Source organism: Manacus candei, unplaced genomic scaffold (genome assembly GCF_025592945.1).
Source record: "Manacus candei isolate 608988 ecotype Guabito, Panama unplaced genomic scaffold, ASM2559294v1 h1tg000005l, whole genome shotgun sequence".
In the NCBI taxonomy this organism is placed as follows: domain Eukaryota; kingdom Metazoa; phylum Chordata; class Aves; order Passeriformes; family Pipridae; genus Manacus; species Manacus candei.
Window position 1 is genome coordinate 7,779,781 of NW_026138053.1, and position 25,634 is coordinate 7,805,414.

Below are 25,634 nucleotides of genomic sequence, written 5' to 3' on the forward strand. Positions count from 1 at the left end.
CACCAGAGCCAAGGGGCATCAAATGGAACTGGCAGGTTCGGAATAAACCAGAGAAATGTCTTCACAGAATTGTAGTTCAGCTGTGGAACTCCTTGGCAAGAGTGGTCTGAGGGATTTTAAAGTGTTTAGATGAATTCACAGAAGAGAAATCACTTAGGGCCTGTTGAATGCAGAACATCTCTAGCTCTGGAAATCCCAGGGCTGCAATTCACTTGTGCCTGGGGGAGCACCCCTGGTTTTGTGAGCCTTCCCAGGGATCTTGGCTCCGGTCAGACGTGGGTATCTTGTGGGACCTGATGTGGAGGTCCTGAATGTGGTAAAACTCTCCCAGGTAGTCCATAAACGACCTGACTCTTTGTCACCCTGCAGATTTTATATTTATGAGGGGCTTGTCTCTGCAAGGAAGAAATGCTGGATGTAAGATGTGTAAGTTATGAATTAGTAGTTTACTATGTGGAAATTTTGAAATAAAAATGACTTTAAAATTAAGCTAAAAAGGGATTTTTTTGGTGTGATTTGTGGTGCATAGGAAACCATGCAAATAATTTGCTGTATAGACAAATAATACTAATAAAGTTTGTTCCAATTAATGATTGACATGTTTAATTTGTTAAGAGTTTTGATGTTTTGTTTCATCTTTTGGGTTTTTTTCCTGCATGTTTCTTCTGTCCTAGAAAGCAAAGTTCAGACTACGAGGAACACAGTCAGTGTAGCTTTAACTCTGTTTGGTACAGGTTTGTACAACCTGAAAAACTGCCATTACAGCCCCCTGATCTCAATGCAAGGTTTTGATTAACTTCAGCCAGGGTTGGATCAGGCTGGAGGGATTCATTTAAACTCATTTGATTTAATTTTTAATTTTTTTTTTACCCTCCACCCATTTCAGTTTTCTACTTCCTTCCTCTTGCAGAGGTGGAGTTTCAGGACTAGACATTCCAGTTTGCCAGGGACGTGTTGGTGCTGGGGCCTGGAGCTGTGGGGGGCAGTCAGGCCACTCATTACGGTAATTGCTGCTCACTGGAGGTTATTGGGTCCAGGCTGGAAGAGTCAAGCTGGTCATGAAGGTTGAGCTCTGAAATCAAAGAGCTCTTGGCTGCTCCGAGGGGATTTTCTGCCTAATTTGGGACTGGCTGGTGAGCGGGTGCTTAGGGAAGGCTCAGCTTAGATTTCAGCCCAAGCTCAGCACCCCAGACCCACAGAGTGGTGCAGATCCAGTGGGATCCATGGATAGTGATCCTTCATGGCCATTAGCCAAGGAGCTGGGAATTTTGATGACTCTACCCTGATTTATTAAACACCTATTACTTCAGGGCTTTTCCCCCCTCCCCGCTTCCTGATGTCCTTAAGAAAATATTCCTTTAGTAGGATGAAGGAACACTTACTGACCCATTTATAAACCAGAGCCATTTACATGTCTCAATAAACTAACTTGTGGGCAGGGACTGCCAATTGGATTTGTGAGAAGCCAACACACTGAGCAGCAGTAATGCAGATTTTGATTTATAAAGTTCTCTAATCAATCAATAGAAGCCTGAGTGAGGCAATCAGATAATCTGAATAATTAAATGCCTTTTCAGGGGCAAATTAAAATTTCTTATCCATACCACATCCGTCTAAATTATATTTGGTGTCCAGGAATAAATGGGGTTGTTGTTTTTGTTTCACTCTTCTATCTCAAGTGCTTTTGGCTTATTTTGAGGCCATTTGGGGAAAAAAAAAAAGAAAGATGGATAAATGAGAGTTTCTGCTCTTTTATATTGGAAAATGTGCTCACAGAAAGAAAATGCTTGTTTCCACAGTTTAAATATATTAGAGGTTTATGTATTACATGTATTCTATATTAGATATTTAAATATATTACTTTCTTTAGACATATTAAATCATTTTGCTTTTTCCCCTCCTCAGATATGTTTCCACGACATTTTTATTATAAAGAAAATAGAAAAGTATAGAGAAAACATAGAATTTTTTATTATATAGATTTTTTCCTTTTTTTCTCATTTGCTTTCAAGTGTGATATCCTGCTTCACCTCTGCATGAAGTGAGTAAAAGTGGGAATTACTGGATCTTCTCATACTGCTTTCCCCTTGCTTAAGGAATTACTATAGAGCAGATTTCCCCAAATGGGGGAATGAGTTTGAAGAGTCAGAAGGAACAAGTATTTTTCTTTCATTTACTCCATCAGAGCATAGTAAAAGAAGCTGGGAGTCAGGTGGCACAAGGAACAGGGTTTCCTTAAGCCAAGTGGAAATACAGTAATTCCCAGGTCCTGCCCTGTTCCTCAAGGTGTGTTTGCGCAGTCGGTTCAAGTCCACCCAAGTCTGCAGCACACACAGGTGTGGCAAAGAGGTGCCACCTCATCCACCCCCGGCTTCCGTGGCCTCTCCTCTTGCTCTTTGCTCCCAGTGGCCAGGTGGAGATCCAGGAACTGCATCTGGCTGAAATAAAAATAAGTAAATGAATTTGAGGATGCCAGGAAGGAGTGGGAATGCACAGACTGGGGGGGGAGTGGGGGAAGAGTAGACCCCACTCTACAAGGAGGCCAAAAGCTTGTCTTGAGCCAGTCCCCAGTTTGCACATGAAAAATGCTGCTCAGAACCACAGGCAGTTGTAAATGAATATCGTGTCCATCTCCTCCACCCTCCATTAGTCACCGCTTAACCAAGCCATACGCATTCAGGCCTTTTCATCTTTCTTCTTGTCAAGCCCTTTGGCCTGTCCCCCTCACCTACTCATCCCACCAATCATTTTAATTAATCTCTGCATTTCTTTGAAACTAATAGTTTGTGGAATGGAGGAAAATGAGTAGGTTAGAGAGACAAAGATTGTGGATGGTGGAGGTGGGGCAAAGTGAGGAGACTTTGCAAGACCTGTTGGGCGACCTCTGGGGCAGGACAGCGGTGCTGTAAACACAGAGGAAGGCTGCACAAGTGAGGGAGGAACCACTAAAAACAGCTTCTATTTTCCTAAGAATGCTGCCTGAGCAATTCAAACCCTGGATGTTTATGTGCAGCAACACATGAATGAAAGCTGTGATGTGATTGTCTCTAAAGTGGACAGGAGGATCTGTTCACCCAACTAGATTTCTGACTGCTGTGCCTCCCATTCCCAGCTGGCTTTACAGAGGATTTCAGTGCTCACTGCAAGTGCTCAGAAATACATTTCTGAGTGTGACTACAAGTAACAAACTATATATTTTTTTTATTCAAACAACTGTATGTATTTTATAATTTTTTATCAAAATTCTGAGCAAAGAGAAGTTGACATTGTCTAAAGATGAGTCCAAAAGGAATGCTGGGGCCTTGCTTCCCATGCTGCTTTTTAGAATTCCAGAATGGTTTGGGCTGGAAGGGACCCGAAAGATCATCTAGTTCCAACCCCACTGCCACGGGCAGGGACACCTGCCACTAGAAGGATGTTTAGGATGTTACAAATCTCAATGTCACACTATTAATGTCTCTGTGTTCATTATTCCTATACCACAGCATAGCTGGTGCTCCAGGAAATAGAGAGTGGGCAGAGTTCCCGTCCTGTGGAGCCTACAGTCAGAAAAATCCTCTACACACCAAGAAGGCTGGCAGAGGAGCAGTTGATCCACAGTGGGAGCCCAGAGAGGGAAGGTGAGCAGGAGAGGAGGCACTGGAGGACGGGTGGCATATGGGAAGCAGACGGCTGTGCTTGGCATTGTGAGCTGGCAGCAGGGAAAAATTCCCCACACAAATAGAAACATATTGATGCTGAGTGCTGGGGAGGGAGATGAACACCTTTGAAAAGGTATTTATTATGTTTGGGGAGAAAGATCCCACTGGAAGCCTGCATTTGTTCCCATATTAGTGAGGTGGGGGTTCGCTGTGGAGAACTGGAGTTGGCTGTGTGGCACTTGGATATTTCCATAAACACTCATTAAAGTTGGTAGTGTCAACAAAGTGGATTTATTTATGGTTGTCAATTGTGACTGAAAGCCCCAGAATAGCTGGATTTAACTATTCAGAGGTAAAATAGCTCAGTTTTGATGAGGGTCTCCGAATGCTTGGATTTTTAATTAATAAACAATCTGGCATCCTGTCAAAGTCGACACCTTGCTCTGTCTTAGCAGCTGTCGGCACAGTGGGCTCCTGGCAACCTGGGATAAAGCCATGCTTGCAACAGGAGAAGGGGAGGAAGCGAGTCTGCGTGAGAGCAAAACTGCCCAGTGCAAAGCACCACAGAGCTCAGGGATTTCCAGGGAATGGCCAAGCTTTCCCGCCCTGTGCTGTGGGCTCTGGATTAGACACGGGCAGCGAGTCCGTGTCACTAAACGTCAGCAGTGGCTGGTGGGTGACAGATGTAAGGACACCTGTCTGGATTTGGGCAATGTCCCTGACAGGAGGAGCAATGAACAGGGAAAGCATTCAACAGTGAAAGTAGGTCCTGCAGGTTGCTCCCTCCCAGGGATTAGAGTGGTGGAGCCTGTGGGGAAGTTCACAGAGTGCCTGCTCACGTAATTCAAATGGAAACATTCACTCTGGATGACAGTCATCTGTGTTGGAGTCATGGTATGGGAGCAGTTGTGGTTGCCAAAGAGCCAAGGAAGGCAGTGCAGGGAGGAACGGGCATAGCCTGGGAAGGACAGTGCCTGGAAGCACAAACAGGGATCAAGTCTTTGGTTTTGGAGAAGGTGCTACGGAACTGCTTCTCTTCCTCAGTCCCGGCTGATTAATAAACAACAACCTGATCTCTGATCCCAGCTGAAGCATCACACAACAACAATGTAGCTGCTCCCCCCTGGTCCAGGCAGCCCTGTCGCCTCAAAGGGTGGGAATGTCCCAGTCGTGCCTGCAGCAGCCTCTTAGGACTTCCATAGGAGAAGAACCAGGACAGTCAAACCCCTGAAAACTGCTGTTATTTCCTCTTTTCTTTGGTAAAAGTTGTATGCAGCTGCCAGCACAATATCTGTATGTTGCCTTGTTTCAGAAGGAAGCAGAGAAGGAAAATTTAGCCCAGAATCCATATTGATCCCTACCTGAGATCCTGTTTTTTTTTACCATGGGCTCAGGAGCACTGTTCTTGCTAGAGCAAGTCCATGAACAGCCAGCAGTGCCTTTGGCAGATGCATTGTTCAGCTCATAGGACTGTTTACAGCCTGTTGAGAACATATGAAACATATAAAAAGCCATAACAGTTAAATATATTAAAACTAAGTTCACAAGATCAAGGAAAATTTTCAGGATAAAAGACAATACTAAAGCAGTAGCCTAAGGGCTATGAATTGAGATTCAGTTTGGTTTAAATTTTACTTTTTTTTTATGGAGCAACTAGAAAGCCATCCCAGAAGTGGCTGTGTGATATTTAGAGAGCTGGGTGCTCTGTGCACGCATTTCCAGAGGCTTCTGCTCGGTGAGGAGAGGGCTGTGGGCTCAGGTGAGTGCTGTGAGAGAGGTGAAGCACGTGTGGTGTAAGAGTTAATGGCACAACACAGCCTTGCTCTACAGGAGCACGTTTTGTGCTGATGTTTTCCAGTTCCTGCGTTCCGTGCAGTCGGGGTAGGAAAAGGTGTGTGTGTGGCTGGCAGAGCTGCAAGCCCAGACACAGCACTTCTGGGTGTGGGTGCTTCCAGCCCAGTGCCAGGTGCTTCAAATAGGCATTTGTGTCAGAGATCTGAGGTCAGTGCAATGATAGCCCATTTCAGCCCTGGATTGTTACACAAATATTAATAAGAACAGTGGTGTATTTCACATTTATGTTGTTGGGCAGCAGGGTATTTACCTACCCCTGTAGCAGTACTGGTAGGGAATATATTTCTCTTCAAGACAACTGAGAGAACTTAAAAAGTTTGACAAAACATTTGTTCACATTTTTAATGAAACCTTGTGAGTTTAATGAGAAGTAATTTTCTGTATACCAGTAGAGGAAAAACAGAACAGAATAAACTCAAATGGGGTGGAAGTGCACTCTTCCCTGCTTTTGCCTCCCTGCTGAATGACTCTTAATCACTTTTTACATCTTTGTAGCTTGATTTCCCTGCTTGTAAAAGAAACATAATGAGACTGAAGTCCTATAAAGCATGCAGATCTGGGGGGAATAAATGCTGGACAAGAGGTATGAACTATTTTTATTTTTAAAATGCATTAAGGAAAAGGTACAGAGAAGGAATGAATTTTCATCTGGAAGAAGATCTAGGATTAACTTGTTGGCATAAAATATTTGTTACTGCCCCCATTTGCTTTTAGGATATTAATCATTGACATTTTTATTGGTTCATCAGCCTTGTAATGCATTTTGAATCTGACCCAGGACTGTGTGGAGCAAATACTGGCACTTAGATTTATGCCAGCTTCACTCTCTGGTCACTCTTTGACATTTTTGACCGAATATCTTCCAGTTGCTATGGGCCTGCTTTTTGTATGTGGGGGGTTGTTTTGTTTTCTTTACATTTAGAGTCTGTGCTTTGAGGGGCTCTGACAGTGATTTGGAGTTGTCCATGTCACAAATGCACTATAGGGGAAGTATCATATAGCAGGTTCCCAGGAGGGGCACTGCCATCTCTCCAGATCATCCCACAGATCATTTCTTTAAAGAGTAAGCCTCTGTTCTGAATCCAAACCTTTGAGAAGAGGATGACCATGTGAAACACAGGAGCTCCCCTGCTGTACACAGCCCTCGGGGAAGAGGGTGGGTGGCCGGGAGTGTGCATTGCTGTTCCTGGGGAGGCGAAGCTTATGGCCCCCTTGGACACCTCCTCCCGATAAATCTGCACCTCAGCCTTCCTGCCCGTTTTACACCTCTGCTAAGGTTTGGAATGCTGTCCATACAGCAATCCTTTTTAAGGCAAACTCCGGAGCGCTCCTGAAGATGTAAATCGCAGAGCCTGGAATGACGTCGGTGCCCCGTGTGCTCGGCCGGCCCTGCTGACACAAGACAGTCCTGCCTTTTCCGGCTCCCACGCTGTCCCCTCCCTGGCGCTGACACAGCCGAGAGGTGAAGGAAGGGTGTTGGGAAATACAGCCCGTTCAGATCTATCCCAGCGAAAAACCTGAATGGCTGCGGAGCGAGGAATTTGCTCCTTTTCAGGGAGTGACCGGCATCCCGGATTAAAATCTTGTCAGAACCACCCTGTGAGCGCCAGTCACGGCTCTCCCTGAAAGCCAGGAGTTTCCCTAGTGTGTCCCAACAGCTCCTGGCTAAAGGGAATTGCGCTGCAGCTGGAAACTCGATCAAGCGAGTGTCAAAACATTTCATGCATCCTCACTTGATGCTTAATACACCTTTACTGTGGCGGGTCGTGCTTCCTAAGCCTTGTCAACATCGCAGCCGAACAAAAGCTCGTCCCAAGGCTGGGTGTTGTGTAAATAAAGCCTGTGCCTCGCAGGGTGTCACGGAGTTAATGTGGAGCCTGGAGAGGGGAGGGCGTGGGAGCACATGCCAGTGTTAACGTTCTGCTTTCTGCTCGGGATTGCAACAGGATTGCAACAGCCCGGCCTATCTGAGCTGCTGCACGTCCCGACAGCCTGTCTGCTCTGAATTTGATAGGGGTGGTGATAGAACAACACACCTTTCTGGGAAATGGTCATGGACAGCAACACTTCGTTCTAAGGAAATTTCAAATAAACCGTAGCAGTTTTCTTCTCAGAGTGGTGATGCTTTCCAGGTGGCCAAACTAAGGAAATCTGTATGGCAGCATTCACTCAAGGGATAGTTTCGGGCGAGGAGGGGGAATGCTGAAAATCCCATGGACTTCAATAGCTGTGCTTGTATCTTTGTGGTAACTCTGACTCCTTCACTTGCTTCTCACAGATCAGTAATTACGGGACAATTGACAGGAATAACCCCCCTAGTAAAAATATACAGCTGTTTCTGAAACAAACAGCATTTGATTTGCAAAGCTGCATGGTAAAGGACATGCTCAGGGTGTTTTTTCAGGCCTCATGGGAAGTTTTGCAAAGAGCAAGCTACTTTTAGCAAGTGCTTTTCTGTTAGTTTCGAAATTCTCTCTTGCTTTTCTCTAGATTTTTTTTTCCCCACAAAAGGTGATAGAAACCATAAGAAAAATCTCAGCAGAACTTACTGCTCCCCTACCCTCTTCTCTCCCTTCCTCCTCCCACAAACACTGGGAGCTCTCAAAAAATATTTTAGTATCCCGGAGATTAAAAACAGTATCTTTAATTTGTATTTGTCTTGTAATGGCTCTGACTTTCACCGCCTTGTCCTCCCCTTTGTTGGGAGTACATGTGTGAGCACTCCCTCTAATGTTGTTTATATGCCCGCTGTCGGGTTCAATAAGCAGTTTCTTAGCAGGGCACCTTCCCACGTGAAGGAAATGTTTCCAGTTCTTGTCCCAGCTCCTGCTTCCTCCATGTGCAGTGTCCTGACAGAGAACAGCACAAATGGGTATCAGTGATATCAGTAATTCTTTGCTGATAAATGGAAATTAACTCTAAAACCTCATGAATCTACTGGCAGCTTAGTCCAGTTTACAGGACATTTTATAGATGTTCCAGTTATGTGAGTTTTTATGCAATCCCTGTTTTAAATTTAGGCATTTTATTAATAGTGGATCAGGAAAATTTTAGAACTGTAGGACACCGATGCACCGATGCACCTCTTTGGAAAAGAATGTAGTAACCAGTTCAAGGATTCTCTATGTAAATAGGCATAGTGCTAAAGGGAGTCAAGATAAATGTAAATGTGAATAATTGCTCTGAAGACAAAGAAAAATTGGCAAGCAGCCACATGGGAATTAGAAATTTAACTAGTTTTATGCCAATAAATCATCCTGGAGCAGTCTCAGGGCTAGTCAAGTGAATGGTAAACCCACAGCCAACCTGTAGGACTGAGGATTTCCCCTTCACAGCTGGGTATAGGTAAGTAAAATTTCCCAGAGCAGAAAAACACGTCGTAGAAGCCGCCGGATTTTCAGCTTTGAAGTAGAGGAGATACTTTCATTTTCAGTATCTCCATTAGAGCTTCTTTTTTTTGCAAGACCAGGAGTGTGAACCCTTGTGCCTGAGCCAAAATTCCAACCTAAGCAGAATGTACTCATCTAAATTTCCCTTTTGGTTTCATTTGGCCAAGGTATTCCTGGGTGTAGTGTTGCTGTGTACTGTTACTGCAGTTGCTGTATTGGGAGCTTGGGAAGGCGCCCGCCTGGAAGAGGTTACATAAAACCCAAACCATGAGAAGCTCAGAGAAACCCCTGAGCGTGATGATTAAAAAGAGAAAACGATTAGGGAAAACACATCAAAGAGCCCCAGTGAGAGTCCTAAAAGGAAAAATACTGATTATATTTGTTTTGATTTTGTCTTACATGAGGTAAAAGGCGTGTGGTGTGTCCTGGGTCGCCACCCTGAGGGGTGTGTACTTAAAGACAACAGAAGCAGACTCCAAGGCTTCCATGGGGTTTATTTTGGTTGCAGGGCTGGGAAGATAAGATATAATTGTACCATATACCTAGTGGTGTATATCAATTTGAGAGGTTGCACTTCCCATACACCCCTGAACACCTTGCCTACCCTCTGCCTGCTAATCTGTGTCCAGCAGCAGAACTCTGAGCCTTCTGACCTTTCAAGAAACTTTCAACTGTGATTTTTAAAACAATCACAGAAATGTTTTTCTTTCTCCAAATGTGCAGTTCCTTTCTCTGGTAAAAGAAGTCAGAGGCATGAGATGGGTAACATTGATTGCTAAAGCTGGTGTGCCAGTTCAGGTTCAATAAATTGTGAGTCTTAGGGACTAAAAATTCTTTAGAATCCCACTCCGAGTCTGAGAATAAGAGTAGACAATTATTGATGATCCTGTTGTTCACACTCCACTGGATTCTGTTATTTAGAACAATGTTAGATTCACTTTTTAAAGTTTTTTTAGACTTGCTCTGCCCTGGGAACCAGGTTAGAAAAGGTTTGAACTAATAAAATATGCAAAATGTGGTTTTAGGGCTCTCCTTTAATGTGGAAAGAGGAAGAAAGGTTTCAGTCAGTTATAGCAAATCCAGTAAGGGAAGTGTTTACTTAACACTCTCACAGTTATTTATTTTAATATACCTTTTCAAAGCTTTTCAGCTGGGTTTAGTTCATGTGGACTCACATATTAATTAGTGTCTTTTACTGATATGTGTTTTTCAGTTGTTATTCTTCAGTAGTTACAGTAATTTTCTTTCTGGATGCTGGCATAGTAGATCCCAAAAAGCTAAAGGAAATTAACAGGACTTTAGGAATGGGGAAATACAAAATGTAATCCTTATAGACTTTGAATTTAGATAGGAAGATAACATCTGAGTTTATTTTCCCATGAATATAGCTAGCATAAATGTATATTTATGAGGCAATGGTGCCTATTATGTTCCTGTATCAACAAAAATAATTGTAAAAAATGCAAGGTGGAGGAACACACTGTATTAGTGCCAGTTGTGTGATGCACAGACTTTGCTGGTTATTCATGTTTGTCTTTGGCCTTGTCAGAGCTTTCCTGAGTTGGGGTCCAAGCTGATGCAGAAACTGTCTTGTCCCTCATGCTTTTGCATATAAAAAAAAGAGGCTGCTTTGAACAAAACAGGGAACAGCACCTCTCTTCTAGGTGAGAGATCCTTGCATTATCCTTATATCTTGGTTTGCTGACATGCTGGAAAATCCACCTGTTGTCCTGTTTCATTTGGGACTCTGGAGAGCAGTGGGTGAATCAGCCAGGCATGAGAGACAGGATGAAGGGTGTGGGGAGCAACACACCTGGCAGGACAAGAGAATTTGTCTGTGTCTGGGGTTGCCTGCCCCTGTACATTAGGCACATGGAATTTTATTCAGCCTAGGAGTGTAAACTGTTTTCCCTTCTTAAAAGAACTATTAAAAATCACTCTGTATTACCAGTGGACCTGGATTCATTTAGTTGTGATCCGATGCTCACAAAACATCAGAGTTGCTTGCAAAGCTAATAGCAGTGTAATGACAAAAGCAGCAGTGACAAATACCTTTGTTTTTTCCCCTTTCTCCTTCTTATATCAAAGCTAAAAACGTGGTCTTGATTTATATGCAGGATTACTGATGTTAAAGCTATATAATAATACATCTAAAGCCTAGCACAGTTTATAAATACACAAAGCATGTAACTTAATTGTTATTTGTGCTGAATCTTTTTTTTCCCCTGCATACTCTGTCCTACCTTTGTTACTGAGGGCACTAATGCTGCACTAATGTAAGAGAAACAGCTGCATTTATCTTCATTTTATTCTCCCAAGTCACAGCAACGTGCTGGAACAAAAGCCACTGTCTAGAGCAAACCTTCTGAAAGTCTTTTAAGGGCATCCATCTGGGCAGACTCTGTGGTTGTGGGAGGGCTGATGCTGTAAATGTTCATCCCACTAATGGTCTCATTGATTTTTATTTACGCTCTTTGTAGGTTGGGCAGAGTCTCACTTTGAGTAAGAGTTGCAGAGAATGTGCTGAATTCTGGAACTGCAGGCGGCTGTTCAACTAAACCCAGGTTTCTCTGTCTGTTTTTAGGGTGGTTGATCAAAGTGGTGCCTCCCAAACAGACTGTCCTGTCTCCAGTGAAGCAGAGGAGAAGTGCAGTTGGTGAGCAGTGTTAAAAACCAGGTGCATAAGTTTGAAAATGTTGATCCAAATCACATTATTATAAGTACTAGGGAAATGTCATGACTTACTGAGATTAAACAAAGACCTGCTTAGAATCTTGTGACTTCAGCTCATAAATGGATTTCATCACTCATTACAGCTGCATAAACAAATGCATGTGGTACATATGCATGTTTTGTTTTGGGAAGCTGTTGTTTTTAAAATCCCCTCCGAGTTGCTTTTTTTTTTTAATTGCTCCTAATGAGCCAACGCTCCCTAGTGCTGGAGCCATGCCTCGTGTACCTGAGCAGCACAGCGCACTCATTGCTTTTAAAAGGGAACACTTTCCCTGCTTTTGTCCCTTCCTGGCAGCTGAACTGCTTTGGCAAGCAAGTTCTTTTAAAGGAGGAATTTACAATATGAAACCTTGTGTCAAAACTTTTATTCCTTTTATGAAAGTAGCCTTGCCCTGGTGCTCCTATGGAGCTGTGGAAATATAATCCCTGCCCAGGCAACAATTGGAGAGAGTCCTACACACATCTGAGCTCAGACTGAATAAGTTTGTCACGTACCTGGATATTTTTCAATTGTTTAATTTAATTTTTCATGTGGTCTGTGGCCTTCTTTCTCCTGATGGGCCTCTCATAAGGAATCCTAGAAGTGGATGCCCTGTGATTACCCAGGGGATTTAGACCTTCCCCCATGTTTTCTTGCCAATATGTTCCAAGTGGGATGTGGCAAGATTAATCCAAGTTTTGGTCTTCCTGCTGTGGTTGTTACCTGAAGGTGCTAATGGTGGCAGGAGTTTGTGATGTAGAGCAGACACTTGTCTGTGGATTTAAAAAGTCATACAGCATTTTGCAGCGTCTCCTGGCAGGCAGGTATCAAAGTTTAACCTCAAGAAACCAAGATGGCAAAATATCTGGCTAATTTTTTGAATTTCAATGTGCCATTTCATATTCAAGACTGGAAAGATGGATTATTCCTGGATGAGTAGTGTCTCCTTTTAATGTTACACTGTAAATAGTTTTTTTAACCATATCTAAAGGGAAATCACTTCCCCCTCCAAAAAAAAAAGTCCAAGGACACTCAGTTGTTGTGGCGATTTGCTGAGAAAGATTTGAAAATCAAGTTTAAAAATGGATATTGCTGGGAAGAAATGGTACATTTTTTTCCTATTTTAATTGCAGCCTCCTCTTTTACCTCTAAAAACTAGAATCAGGAAAGAAAAAAGTGCAACACTGTGGGACAGTTCATGTCCAGGGGTGCTTACACATATATCCTATATAGATGGATTTGGGCCTGAAGTGCTTTCGTTTATTTTGCTCCCTAGAAAAACAAAACAGGTAATAAAAAGAAATGTCACTTAAACTGAATGAACTGAAATATTTTCGCTTTTCTGTCAAGCAGCCTTAATTTTCAGGCAGCTGAGGAGGAGTCTTAGCCATGCATGGTTCCTAAAGCTTGCTTGAACAAATTGCTGAGTGTCTGAGGCTTGGAGTGTCCGAGGCTTGGAGTGTCCTGCTCCTTCTGTTAAAGCCTGTGGAGAATCCAGTTGCTCCTCACCTCTGGAAACCTGCCCTCTTACGTAGGCAGCTAAAAAGCTGCCTGACATTAGAGCCTTGTGCTCCGAAATGTTGCCGTGAACGCCTTAAAATGTCACATTAATATCGCGTACAGTTCACCCCCAAACCATCTGCCTTTGCAGAGCTGAAAATGATGTTTCAATTAATTAATTAAGCTGTTCTGTTCCCTAATAAGGCCTATTTGAAGTGCTTGGAGGCTGCAGACAGCAGGGCTGTAGGTCTGCATTGAGCAGCTGTGGCGTGGCCAAGGGTCTCCCCGGGCATTGGGGGATCCCGGGAAGCCCTGCCTCGCCTCACCTGGATGTGCCGGCTGGGAAAATACCTGGCTGTGTCCTTATAAGGCCTGCGAGCTGCTGCCGCAGCGCTGTTCCTGCCCCGGCGCTTCCCGGCTCCGCTCAGCCGCAGTCCTAAAAAGGCAGTTCCTCGCTCCCGCTTCCCACAGCTGAGCTCCCCAGGGAGCACAGCCCGGCCCTCCCGAGCCAGGCATTGCACTCACAGGGAGAGCAGGCCGGATGGATTCTGCTTCTCCAGGAAGATGTTGTGTTTACAGGCACTGCTGGGGTTCTCCTTCCTCTCGTTCAGTGAATAATGAAAAGTACAATGCAGTGCGGTGTCCGAGCCGCTCCGCTGGAGCGTTTCAGTAACGAGATAGATCCCTGTAGGATCCCGCACGGGGAAGGAGACGCTTGGTGTGAAGCAGTTCAGAGCCGTGGTCTTGAAAGCATATTAGGTTATGGTTTTATAATAGAAAGTCCTCAGCAGCAACATGAGCTCAAAGCAATTCACGTCCTTTTCCTTCCCTCCCCTGGCTGCCATTCCTGCTCTTTGCCTGAGCTCGCTCAGTTCTTGTGGGGCCGCGCCGAGTTCTGGGGTTCGTTTGTGCTCAAAGCCAGAAAAGGGATTTCTGCTCAGATTCACAGTGTGGCTTCACAAAACGTTGTGCTCGTGTAACTGAGTGAGTGCTGGGTGGGAAAGAGGGGGAAAAAACTTAGTTATTGATACCCTGTGCTCTTCCTAATGTGAAACCAAAGCTGGTGTACTCTCCTCCTGAATAAAAAACTCTTCAAATGCTGAATATTTTATTAGCTATTTTTACAACTCTAATTGAAAATTTCTGAAGGATCTGATTATTGGCTTATTTATTTCACATGCCAAGTTACAAGCTTAGTTACAGTCTGATAGATTTTAAGGACAAGTTCTTTACTGGAGCCAGATTTTGGAAAGGCTTGAATATGCTAATTCAAAAGAGGGTTTACACGAGATTTTTCCCTTTTTATTAAATCAACAAATCATCCTGGCTCAATTTGAAAAAATAAAGAGGAGTGTTTTTTGAATTTAAGATCTGTGAAATTCTGGCACTGAGGGGTCACACGCTCATTTCAGAAAGGGGCTTAAAATAATTCTTTTTCCAGGGGGCTGTCTGGGAACAGTCCCTGGATGGTGTGTTGTGTGGAGCATGTGGGACGTTGGGGTTCAGCTCTCAGACCTGGACACGCTGTACTCAGCACAGCCCTTTGTCTCCTCAGAGCCAGGCGCTTCCTTCGTTTATCAGGCTGCTCCTGGCAATCCTGCTCAACCTTTGGACTTTATGGCCTCTCTCAGGATGTAGCACTGGTTCCCTAATATCTCTTCTCTTGTCTTTTGCCAAGTTTCCAGCAGGCAATGAGGCCGTGACAAGCAGGGTCACAGGTGCTGAAGGAACTCAGCAGCACAGACAATTGTTATTATAAAATTGGATTCTGCAGTTACAAGGATGAAATGCTGCTGCTCTTTATGAATCTGGCATGCCATCCTCATCTTTTTTTCTGAGTTTCTAAGGTGTTTTCTAGCTCCTTTTGTTCCAGTGCTAGGTGTGTGCTGTGGATTTAGTAGGTGGGGTTAACAGTACTGATGGTAGAGATTAAAAAAAGAAAAAAACAGGAGATTGCCATGCATTCATTTAATGCACGTTGTTAGCTGAGATCTGCTCTGTATTTTCTAATGTTGTTTTTGTAATGCTGGTTCCTTAAATATCTGTCATCTACAATGATAAAACAAGTTATTCCCATGCTGGAATGGTAGTAAAGGAGATATTTAGGAAGAAACAGATCAGGCAATAAGGAAGAGGGTGATTAGAGAGAATCGCTGATCGGGCAATAAGGAAGAGAGTGATAGACACTCTGGTACCACGAGGCAGGAGATGACACATGTCTATGGAATTCAATAATTTAGGAGAAGCATTTACAGCAATAGATTTTGGACACTACATATAGCAGAGAATTGTTTAACAAAACCCTGACTGGAAAAGGGGTGCTCCTGCCTCTGCCACGTAGGGGGTAAAGGTTATGGTAAAGGAATATGGGGAATACCCCTCACTAAAAAGTTCTTCCCCTTGGTGTTTCTGGTTGGCTGTTGGTTGTGGTCCCAACATACACCATGTGTTGTCATGGTTTGTGACCCTAGAGCTTTGGAAGATGCATGTTTTTGGAAAGACACACATGTGAAATGACAGTGGGACAGCAGTTATTCTGAATTAAGAAAGTGCCCACATGTAGTTTTTAAAGTGAAAATCAACATTGCTTGTCTTCCATACTCTGTGATTAATGCAGATTAAACTGTCAAGGTCTGGGCTGGTTCTCCCCTTGACTCTGCTCTTGTGAGACCCCACTTAAGTATCACATCCAGCTTTGGGGTCCCCACCATAAGGAGGACCTGTTGAAGTGAGTCCAGAGGAGGCCAAGAAGATGCTCCAAGAGCTGGAACCTCTCTGCTCTGGAGACAGGCAGGGAAAGCTGGAAGTGTTCAGCTTGGAGATGAGAAGGCTCCAGGGAGACCTTAGAGCCCCTTCCAGTGCCTAAAGGGGCTCCAGGAGAGCTGGAGAGGGACTTTGGACAAGGGCCTGGACAAGGGGGAATGGTGTTAAAGAGGGTTTTTAAATTTCCTAAAGAATTTCTCTGGCGCAGGTTGCCCAGAGAAGCTGTGGCTGCCCAACCCCTGGCAGTGTCCAAGGCCAGGTTGGAGAGGGCTTGGAGCAACCTGGGCTAGTGGAAGGTGTCTCTGCCATGGCAGGGGGTGGAATAAGATTATTTTAAAGGTCCCTTCCAACCCAAACCATTCTGTGATTCCGTGAAAAGTTCTTTATATACACAAAGCACTTGAATGCACCCAAACCACTATCAGTCTGAGTTTACAGCCCCCATCTCATGCTCACTAATGCCTTTCTCAACCTGTGATTGTGTTGCTTTTCTTAGTCCAAAATGCAGAGCTCTGCTTGGGGCTCTCACTAGTCCTTGGTTTTGTATAAATTTGTAGCAACTTTAGTGATGTTGGTATTTTTTAATAGACTATTCCAACTGCAATCTTTGAATGCAGTAACGGTGAAATCAAGGACACAGCCTCCTTTCAGGATGTGAATTAAATTGTAGAATTCAGAAAATATAAACTTAGCGGCCTCAGAATGTTTCACCACTTTAACCACACTGGTGAAACAGTGAAAAATTGTGATTTGAAGGTGAAATTTAGACAACCTTGGGTCCTTCCCATCACAAAGGTGGTCTGAAGACCCGCAGTGTAATGGTAACCCTTGTGTTAGCCCTGTGTGCAGGCTCAGCCCTTTGTTCATTCTCTGATCATCAATCTTCAGTTAACTCAGTGAGACTTGTTGTGGAAAAAGGTGACTAAAGGTATCTGAATTTAGCCTTTAACCACAGGAGGAATTCAGCTCCCGTTCTGATAACACAGGTTAAAGCACACTTTAGAACAAGCTGATGTTGTTAAACCCCTGCATATCAAATGTCATCTGTGTTTACAAATGGGACCTTTATCAGGAAACGTCACTAAGAATCTAAGGAATCTTTAACCAATGGCTTATTACTCCCAGGGATGGGCTCTGCAGGTAGTTTATGTAAAGCCAACATTTTACTGTTAATATATATTTGGTCAGGAAGCAAATACACCTTCCTAAGTGTATTTCCATGTAAACAGTACAAACCCATGTGTTCCAGGCTGCCAATGGCATTGCCACTTGTGGAAATCAAGCTTGCAGAATTCACAGAATCAACCATCAGAGCTCAGCTTGCTCACTGCTTTAGCAGAGTATGTTGGAAATCAGAACAGAGGAGTTAGTGCTGGGGAAACCTGTGCTGTTAATTCACTCCTGTGGTAGTCTGTGGATCATATTCATGGATATTTTGAAGGTTGTAATCATTTCTCTTTCACTAAGTGCAAAGCCTTGTGTCTTAATGCAAGAACCAAACTCTTCAATGCTTGCAACAGACATCCCAAAGGCAAACAGACCAGTCAGAGCCCTGAATGACCTGGTGTGACCTCAGAGCTGACTCTGCTTTGGGCAGGAGGTTGAACTACGTGTGCTCCTGGGGTCCTTTTCAGCATGAATTATCCTATGATCTTGTGATTTGTAAAAATGGTTAATGCTGGTTTTTATCTCCTTTTGGGTTATCATACTTTGAACCTTTTTTGAGATTATTGCTTTTCAGAGAAGACTTTGACACTGAGAACTGTCACCTGCTAAAGTCTAATCACACAGTCCCACTGAAGTGAGATGTCATGTTATCCTTTGAACATGGTCACTCAACTGCTTTGCACACAAGGTAGTGCCAGCCACAGGTCTGGGTGTTAAGTGTATCCCACGAGCTGGACCATGTGTGTATTATCCACTTTTTAAAAAGATTTCATTGAAAATATTTGATCTGGCCTGCCAAAAATGTATGATCAGGCTGTTTTAAATACCATGGCTTCAGGATTCCTTTGGGCTGGGAGTGATGATATTAATGTCATCCCCAAGTATGTGACTTGTCTCCTTTGTATTCCCCAGGTTGCACAATTTATATGTCTTTTGCCTTGCAAAAGGCAAAGCAGTAAAATAGTGTCAGGGGACTTAATACAACTCATAGGGCCTGAGTTTCCTTCATGAGCCCCAATAACAAGATATGGTGATCCTGAAGGAATTTACCAAAAGAAAGGTGGCATTTCCTGGGGCTCTCATCCCTGGTGGATGCAGCCCAGCTTTAAAGGTACTGCCCAGAAACACCTCGAAGTGCTGGGCTGTAAAGTAAAGCAGCTGTTGTGCAAGCTGTGATTCCTGTGGTGAGGATGCGAGCCTTAAAAGTCGGGTAGGGTAGAGAGCAGGAAATGGGAGCCATTACCTCTGTCCCAAGGGAAGTGGTTCCCCTGGTGAATCACAGCCCCGGTTTCCCTGCGCTGTGTGGGAGTGGCGTCCTGTCCCACGCAGATATTCCCAGCTCCTGGGGCCTGCCAGGCCCCACTGCTGCAGGGGGAAAGAGCAGGACACTCAGTCCCACCAGCATCACTCCTGTGCTGCCTTCCACCATGGTTTGGGCAGCTGGAGCAGGGCAGCATCGGGGTGTGCCAAGCCCTGTTTGCTGCATGGATTAAGTGACGCGGTGCGTTGCTGTTACGGAGGTGGCCAGAGGGGGACAAGGACTGCAGTCCTGTGCGGAGGAGTTTGGCCACGTGCCACGTGGGCCTTAGGTTATCCCGTAGAGAACAAAACCTGCTGCTGTGTGAGACAGCCCAGGTTGCCAAGTCTTGCCTTCCCCCCCCCACCGCCGTGAGTCACCCGGTTCTGGCAGAGCCTGGCTCCCGTCTCACAGTGGCACAGGAACCTCCTGCCCTGGCTCACACTCCAGCCTCTCCTGGAGGAAACCTCCGTCGGCATCTGAGCCCGCTCTGGCTGTGCCAAAGAGCTGCCACACCCTGGGTTCCTCAGGCCTTCTTGTCAGGGCACCACTGACTTACTCATAGCGGATACAGACACTGAAACCCAGCAGTGCCTCCCCTGCTCCATGTGCTCTGTGGTTCCCAGAGGCTTCCCAGGGCTGGAAGGAGTGTGCACCTTCGTTCTATTCTGTCTAGTCCAAAGCTTCCTAACAGGCAGAAATGAGATAGACCCTGGCAATGGAGTGTTGGTGGTATTTATCCTTCCTAAGGCCAATGCTGAGGTAAATCCCCAAACCACTGTTCATCCCAGGCTGTGGGTGTTCTCTGGAGCAGCACCATTAATGACTCTGTGCTGGGAGCACAAACCATGGGTGTGCACAGTGGGTGATATGAAGGGACTGAGCTGTGCCTTCCACTTCCATATCTTTCTGCCCTGATTAAGTCCCAGAGCTGTCCCAGAGCTGTCCCACAGCTCACTCACTATGAGCAGATCATTTAGAGGTTTCTAAGTCGTGGTGGAGAGAAAGCGACACCTGAGTCCCCAAGGCTCCTGGTGACATTGTGGCTCACCAGAGATCTTTCATATCAGCCCTCATTCTTTGCTAAGGACTTGCCATCCTAATCGTGGAGCTAGAGGTGCAGCACCACCAGTAATTTTAGGAACTTAGGTCTTTCCTATAAATTTTGAGTTAATTTTATGATATTAGGAAGCTGAAGCAATGGAATTTTTGTATCATGAGATGTCTTTGCAGCCATAAAGTCTGTCATTAAATCTTAATGGCAATCCATGAAAGTGCTTGCAGTTTGGGACAAAAGGTGGCACTTATCTAGTAAAGTTAACAAGGGAGTGAACGTCTCTAGGTCTGACAGGAGTGACCTAGGGCAGGTCTGTTGATCTTTTGTGGATGGACTTCAGTTTTATCTGCTCATATGCCAAGATAGCCAGGTGTAAACTATTTCTATTAGAGAAGTTGAGTGTTCATGGTGAAGTAGCTTGTGCCTGATACAATAATCCTTGCTAAGGGCCTGAATTTATTAGAACAATAATTAGCTTATTAGGCATATAGCCTAGTTTGAAATTCATGTTCCATCTGACTTATATCCAATGAGTTCAGGTTATTTGTAAAAGACAGCCCATGTATACTATGAAAGGCTGTAAAAGGATTTGTTGAAGAAACAAAATGGGAAACCACACATAGAAAGTCTTGGGCTGTGTGGGAGGGGAGAAGAACAGAATGTACCTGTTCCAGAGAAGTCAGGTTTAGCTGAGGGGCCAAGTCATCAGGGGCAACAGAAGGCCCCTGGATGAAATAATTGGACTCATTCTCAGGAAGGAACACTGGAAAGAGGATCCACATGTGTGCTTAGAAAAGCCAGACTGGATTATGCTTGGACTTTACTCACTCCATAGAGGTCAGCACATGCTGGAACAGGTGGGTTCAGAAGTCAGTGATGTGTTCAAACAGGGAAGGACAATCAGATCTGTGACAGCTCTCCTGTCATTGGCACCTCAAAAAAGATGCTTGCAGGTGAATTCCCCTCCTGCCTATAAGCTAAGGTAAGGAAAACCAGGCATATAGTAGGGTCTTAATGATAGAAAGGTTCTGACAGAGAACTGGAGAGGATGGAAGGGGTTTCAGAGGTGGGAGTGCAGTGTCCTCTGAAAGGCAGAAAAATACTTGCAAATATCGTATCTATTCAGATGGAAACAATTTCTTTCAGGGGCATCTGATAATAATTTTTACAGTCAAATACAATTTTTACTTTAAAAGTGTGAAGAGATTCTTTCACTTTTGGGTAAACTAAAAACAACTCAAGCCGCTGATATTCCTCAGAAAACGCCTCTTTGGCCTTTCCACTTTGTAAATTTGTCCTTCCTGATAAAAGGGGGACACCTTTTATTTCTGTATAATAAAACAGTCTTCTCAAAATCATGCTAAGGTTGCACAGTAAGTTGAATCAAACTATGCACCTGAACAGAAACCCCACCAATCGTACAAGTTATTTTGTATTTGTTATTTTATGGGTTTGGTAAAGACGAAATAGCCAGGAAATTCAGCAGGGGAAGTGAAATTGCTGGTTACCAAATTTGAGTTGTTATTTTTAATGTAACAGTACCCCGTTCCTGGATGGGGAATAAGCATGAGGTGACAGGTGGATGCAGATGGAGCACTAGGAAACTGGAAGGTCAGGTCAGGCCACTGACACCAGGAACTGAACAAGAGCTAGGGCTGAGATTCCTGGTAAACCTACAATTAGATATTCAAGCTAATGAAGGGGAGGCTTAGCCTTAAGGACATCCTCTTCCTGGTGGTTTCTTGTGCTCCTGGGTGCCAACACTTGTGGTGTTACGAGCACAGATCTGCAACAGCAGCCTTAGTTAAAGTGGTACATACAGCTCTATCCATCCAGCATCACATGGGCTGAATTAGCACTTCTGATCAAACTCTGCTTTTTATGCAAATACTCCAAGGTGTCAATCCTTATCTTAGTGTAATGAGCTGGAAAAGCTTTAGGTTGAAATCCAAGCAGCATCTTAAAAAACAACGAATGTTTTTGTTGTTGCCCTGACCCAGCCTGGTCTGATGATTTTGCAAGTAAGAAATATGCTCAGACTGACACCTTGTACATCATGTTTTATCTTCCAAAAGAATTTTTATAGTCTCCAGTTATCAGCTTTAAAAACAGCATAGGTTTATAGATGAAAGGCTGGCAGATGTTTGGCTGTTGTGGATAAGAGCAAGGTTGAAATACAGCTGCTAATTTTCCATGCTGGTATCATGTGAAGCAGTGCTATAACTGTGTTATAGTTGGCTTTTAAGGATCCTGGCACCCTAAGAAATTGTTTCTGTCTCTCCTGCCTATTCTTTGTACCTCTCTGTAATGCTTCCAGTGACTACAGTCCTATACTGAGATAGAAGAGCTGATCTACTGGAGCCTTACCCCGGGAATGAACTCCACTAATTAACTGCTCATGACTCCAACAGATGTTTCTGGTTTTCAGACAATTGGAACCTCATGTTCTACTATATTTTTAAATTTTTTTCCCTTCTTTTGATACTGGCAGCAAATGCCCCATTACACATGTGAGCTTCAAAAACTTGTCACATGATAGCAGGAACAAATTGTTAAGCCAGTCAGCAAAGTTCAGGTTTGAAGTGGTGGTCCACTGAAGGCAATGGGGTCTTAGAAGCTGAAGGAGTGGTTTATGGAATTACCATGCTGTAGTTTTGTTGTAAAAGCCAATATTCTATTTCAGCCTCTTGTATGAAATTTGGAAATGTCAGAAGAACTCAGATCACAACTCTTTTTTTTTTTTTTCAAAGACTAAATCACTTTAGGATGTGGAGATAAAGTTAAGCGATTCTTTTGAGGATATGAGTATTGTACTCTTGAAACCACAGAAAGGGGATGTGAATGGTTTATAGGATGTTGTTATATAAAGACTTATCTCCCATGGCAGGTCAAAATCTGTGAATTTTCAGACATAGTGCAAATACGGATGTGAAGAATTTACTTTTTACTTCAGTTTATTTAGTCTGTTGCATTTAACTTTCCTTTTCTAATTGATAAGTGACCGATGGATTGTTGATCAGTCAATATCTTTGTATGATTTGGGCAAAAGGAAATATAATGTGTGTAGAAAGGATGATAGCTTGTCACCCCACGAGATGCAGTGACTCCACTGCCAACAAACCCAGAACTGCTCAGTGGAAGCAAAACACCTGTTACAAGAGCACAATGGGCCTACACAAACTGTGGGCACTGGAGTCACTTCTTGGGGATTAAAGCAACTCATTTGCAAACCATTCTGCTGTCAGCAGTGAGCAGTTAATCACCAACCTTCCCCTGCCCACAGCTCACCCACGCTGGAGGGATTCAGGAGCCATGGCAGGGCATGGCTGGAAGGCACAGCTGGGAAGTTTATCAGCATTCACACCCCGTTAGCCACATGTGGGAGGCCATAACCAGGACTTGTGCCTTTCTCCCTTTCCCACAGTGAATAGCTTAACTTGCTCCTGGTGCTGGTCTTGGTTGAGGTGATAAACACAAGTACAAAGAACAGTGTGAGCTGCAAGCTCTTCTATTAATGGAAGAGGTGAGAGTGAGGGTAGAGAGGGTCAGTGACAGCTCTGCAGCCACTCTGGGGATACTCAGTACTTCTGAAACGTTTCTCAGCTGATAAAGATGTAATCAGTTAAGAACATGGCCAGTGATATGCATTGGGCACGTTGGTAGTTGTTTCCAAGCTGGTGATACTCTCTCATTCCTTTCTGTTGTTTGAAAGCCAAACTCTGACCTCCTGGCGCCATTGGCATGTATTTGGTGGAACTTGAACTTGGGTTGAAGGTCTGGAGTGCAGAGGGTTTTCTGTCTGCATAGAGATGCTGTAGGTTTTTCATGACCTACATGAAGGAATCGTGACCTTTCGTGAAGAAATCATAAGATTTCTTCTTTGCTTCTTGTGCTTTCTGTGTAGAGCAGGAAACTGAGGAGCCCATAAAATGTGGGTAACAGAGAGCTGGTGGATGATCCTCATTAGAACATGTGCAGGCATGATGGGAGTGGGAGAAGAGGAATCATTAGGGGAAAGAATCATGTAAGCCAAGGGCTGACAGGAATTCCAGAAGGGCTTGATTAGAAGTGCTGAAGTTGGCTGACAAGCCATGGAGAGGAAAAATATAGCGTTGATTTGAAACCTTGGTAAATGCCTTTGGAAACTGAGAGAAGAGTGATTTTGGTGGAATGAAGGAGCAGGAGGTGGACTGAGCAGAGTCTGGCATGAACCTGGAGGAGGAGAAATCTAGATGTTGGAAATGGTGACCCTGTTGATGTTAGAAATAAAAGGAAGAGGAGGACACAGAGTGGGCAAATGCTGAAAAAGGCAGAGTTGGGCAAAGAAGGGATTTGGGTTAAGTTAGCAAAAATATAAATGAGCTCAAGCATGTGCTGTAGAGAGAGAAGATAAGCACTGGAGCAGGAGAAAATATGTAAAGGTGAACAAGAAGAAACCAAGGATCGTTTGTGGATCAGTGGAGAGGCTGGAGGAAAAGCAAGTGAGATGTTTCCTTATGGCATGTGAGAGGGGCTTATTGGCAGAGAAGAAAATGAGCACATTATGCTCTATCAGTTCATCCTTTGGAAGTGATAAACCTGCTCCAGCACAGAGAGGGAAGTAGGGACAGAAAAAAGGAAGTATTTGGGCAGCAAGTTTCCAGGGTGGGTCAGAGGAGCTGAAAGGACTGCTAGGAGCATGAATGTGGGTTACAGCTAAAGTAGAAATGGGTTTCTAGTGGTAGAGAGGTGGCAGGACAGAAAAGGATGGAAATCAGTCTCCAGGGATAGACTTTCACCAGGAATTTTTGTCAGCAAAAGCAGAAGAAGCAAGTATGGGGAAAGAAAGATAAGGATTAATTGAGAATAATGAAACATAGAGAAAATCAAGATTGCTGATGAGAGAAAGGGAAGATAAAAGTAGGGAGAAAACTGATGTTGGTGTCTCAAATGCTAATTGGAAAAAGCATCCCTGTCAAGATCCCTGACTTTTCCTTTGGCTGAGTTTTTAGTGTTTCTCTCACACATGTCCAGGAGAGTTACACATGAAAAGCACAAATCAGGTCAAGAAACAGCAGTGAATGGAGCTGAGTCTTCTGGACAGCACAACTTCCACAGTGCTGGTCTTGTATTGGGAGACTGTAATCAGTGTCCTGCTTTCAGAGCATCCAGAGAGGACAGCTTTCCAAGGTAACCTTACCTTGGAAAACAGGTCTGGGGGGCACAGAGAGACCAGAGATCTGATGGCCAGTGAGAATAATTTCAAGTGGTTCATCAGACTCGGGAGAACTTGGTTCAAACAGTCCCCAGACACACAGGGATGTGAGTGAATATACAAGGTCAGCCCAGGACAAGGATTTCCCCTCCCTGTTCTGGGGCAAGAGGTGTCAGTAACCAAATCCAGCTTTGCCTGTAACCCTAAGGAGCTCCTGTAGGTTTTTGGAGGGGGGTAAGAAAGCTCTGTTACCCTCTGTCCTGCATCCAGCCTTCTGGCCGGGGAGATGCAGACATTCCTGCTTCCGGGAAGGATTTCCAAAAGCCTTAAATCTGCTGTAGGGTTGACCTGTAGTAATCTCGTGTGTGTGTTTGTGTGTGTCCAAAGCACATGACCTGGGGGAACGGGTCCCCTTGGGAGGGCGATGGTGGGATCCCTGCTGTGTTCCAGCCGGGCAGAGCAGTGGTTTCGTGGATTTCCTGGGAGAGTTCAGTCCCGGGGGGTTCAATCTGGCTCCTGTCCCTGTGGTTCCTGTGCGCTCTTACACACACACACGCGGTGCCATCGATGAGTTGTCATCTGCCGGCTGCACGCCCACAGCAGGAAGGAAATGGCTGGTCCTCAAAGCCAGGAGGAGTAAAAAAAAAAAAAAAAAAAGAAGAGGGAAAAAAAAAAAGGCAGCGAACAGCAGGCAGGCTGTGTATTGTCCCGATTCCTCCCGGACTGAAGGAATCCTTTGCCCCGTGATTCATGCTGAGCTGTCTGCTCCATCCGGCAGGCTCGGAGCATCCGGAGCCGTGTCAGGAGCCTCCCACTGCAACTGGGTGCTGCTGGCACCGCAGCCTGCAGCGTTCCAGGATTCTTTTGTTACTCAGGGCACTGGCACTTCCTTTGGCATTTGGCTCCAGGAAGGCTTGTGTGTGAGGAGGGGCTTTCTTGGTTTATTTTTTGTTACTATTTGTTCAGTTTCGCCTTTGGAAGCCGAAGATTTGATTCAGGCGTCTCCCTCACTCCCGGCTTTCTGGAGGTTGAAGGCTCTGTGTTCTGATGATTAGCCAA

General features: G+C 44.4%; 1 long non-coding RNA gene across 3 annotated transcripts in view; it reads left to right on the forward strand.

Moving 5' to 3' along the window:
• LOC127480140 (uncharacterized) overlaps nucleotides 1-25,634 on the forward strand; it is a 146,050-nt gene that overhangs the window by 23,832 nt on the left and 96,584 nt on the right. For 2 of the 3 annotated variants that reach the window (XR_007907773.1, XR_007907772.1), the window contains exons 2-3: nucleotides 3,486-3,620; nucleotides 11,469-11,561. This is a non-coding gene — a long non-coding RNA (uncharacterized LOC127480140). Of the gene's footprint in view, nucleotides 1-3,485; nucleotides 3,621-5,990; nucleotides 6,079-11,468; nucleotides 11,562-25,634 lie in introns of all 3 variants that reach the window. The other variant, XR_007907774.1, reaches the window with a different exon arrangement.